Here is a 2,363-nt window from a genome sequence, read left to right as displayed (position 1 = left end):
GAGAGCATAACAAAAAAAACACATATACAAAGAGATTTTCCCCTGGATCCAAAAACCGGGACTACCAACTTGATTTTTCATTATGTTCCTTTCAATGTTACAATACATATATATACATGCCGAAGCATCCAATACCATGGAGAGAAAACCATCGCGCCCAAAACCATGTGCAAAAACCATACACAAAACCATAGGTAGATCTGCCCACCTAATATAGGGTCCAAAAAAATATTTCCCCACGGTGTTGCCCCGAACCCTGTAGAGGGGGGCTAACCACCCCCCTCAAACCCCCTGTGACCCCCCCACTGCGCAATCGCTGCAACGAAGGGGGGGCTTTGCCACCCCTCTAACCCACCATTAACTAGGGGAGCTAGTCATGGAAAGAATATAACACAACCCAACATTTTTTTCCTTCTAGGTCTCATAGATGACTAATAATGTTAAGTGGTCCCCTTCTGGTTGGAAAAAATTTACCCTTTTTTCAGCGTGCGCTTTCTTCTCTCGAGGCCTGTATAAAATGTTTTGTTTCTGAAGCATTGTTATTATGGTGAATATCTCATCGGTACATCCAAGATCAAAACTGGAAAGAACCATCTTTGTCAAAGGCATTTCACGTGGAAATTCAACCATTTTCCTCTTCAATTTGGTTAGAAGACCCTCCTCATCCAAAGCTCCTAAACTATACAATTGTTCCTTGGCAACTATGAGTGATTGAGGAGGAGAGGGATCCATAAAATCAAAGGAGAGGAGGTCATTGAGTCCCATGGCTTTCATGGTGAGTGTCATGAGTCCAATATTAATCCTTTGTATTTCTAGCATAGTGGTGGGAAACATCTCATTGTGATATGCACTTTATTTATATAGATGATATCACTTACCAGGACCTATAGGACCAACACGTTGAGCACGTTGCTTAGTCGATGCTTTAGAAATTAGTGTAATGACCAATGAATCCAGACCAAGTTTTTGATTTTGTACATTCTTCTCATCAAAGCGAACATCAACAACATAATATATTCCATCAATGGTTAAAGAATCTTACGCAATATTGGTGGCCACAACCACTTTTATTTTACCTGGAGGAGCAGGCTCAAAAATTCTTGATTGCATCTCACTGGGAAGAGCATTTTATACCAGCAAGATGATGAGTTCAGGAACATTCTTTCCAATTCCTTTCATTCACTCATAGAGAATTTGACATGTAGTATCAATTTCCTCCTGTCCCGTTAAGAAGAGAAGAATATCACCTTCCGGTTTTGTCAAGTGAATCTGCATGACCATGATCAATGCAACATCCAAATAGTCACTCTCCAGTTGCTTGGTATACAGTATCTCTACGGGATAAGTCCTCCCTGGGATAGTGAATATATTGCAGTTGAAGAAATATCCTAAGAATTTCTCAGCGTCCAGAGTGGCAGAGGTGACAATTAATCGAAGATCAGGCTTGTGTCTAACCAATTGCTTCAAGAGCCCAAACAACACATATGTGTGAATTCTCCTCTCGTGAGCCTCATTAAGCATGACTATTGAATGGTGAGATAGTTCTTCATCAACTAAAATATCTCTAAGAAGCATATCATGGGTCATGTACTTAATCATAGTCTAGGGCCAAGTGAAATCCAAACCCAACCTCCTACCCTAAATGACATCCGAATTCCTTCGCTACTCTTTTTTCTACAGACATAGCTACCACTCTATGAGGTTGGGTACAACCGATCTTACCTCTAGTAGTGTAAAATTGATCTTACCATACCCCTTCACTTGGTGACAATTGAATGAGATATCTACGATATGGAAGATGGATAAATCAATCAAGTAACAACCTCAATCAATAGGCATATTGAAACGGAGGTCTCCTCTTGTTTCACCAATGACACTTTCCATCTTTCAAACCTAAAAATTTCTTAAACTTGATGATAACAGGGTTCAAAACTCCTGCGATTATATGATTAAAAATCTAAAGGGAATAAAAAATGGGCACAGAAGCATAATCAAAACTTGAGCATGGTCTCACCCTTAGAAAGTAGATTTTACATTTGAAGCACCACATAGACATGATTCTTCGATGAGAACCTCTGCATGGTGAAGTGCCATTAGGTGGCCATTTTCAAAGCCCCAAACATCATCTACTCAGGGCCACCCTTTTCTTCCTGTTTCTTGCCCGCAGGTGCAAAAACTTGGTTGCCTCTTGTAGGTGATGCCATGATTCCTAATAATATTAATGAGTACCACCCCTTTCAGAATGATCGGACTAACTCAATTGAAATCGTTGCAAATCCTGAAAAAGAAATCAATGAAGTTTTGGGGAAAAAATCAATGGGGTATTGGGCAAAAAGAGGAAAACTGAACTCAAAAGGAAGCAT

The 2,363-nt window shown here is 40.0% G+C and overlaps 1 pseudogene; it reads right to left on the bottom strand.

The window, feature by feature from the left end:
* Positions 1-357: 357 nt before the first annotated feature.
* On the bottom strand, positions 358-1,884 carry LOC149192072 (putative pre-mRNA-splicing factor ATP-dependent RNA helicase DEAH5 pseudogene; annotated as a pseudogene).
* Positions 1,885-2,363: the final 479 nt, after the last annotated feature.

The sequence above is a fragment of the Pinus tabuliformis genome, chromosome 2_2 (genome assembly GCF_031772625.1).
Source record: "Pinus tabuliformis cultivar Carrire ecotype Pingquan chromosome 2_2, CPIR1, whole genome shotgun sequence".
NCBI classification, from domain to species: Eukaryota; Viridiplantae; Streptophyta; class Pinopsida; order Pinales; family Pinaceae; genus Pinus; species Pinus tabuliformis.
The sequence above is the reverse complement of the archived record's forward strand: the minus strand, read 5'-3'. Positions and strand labels throughout refer to the sequence as shown.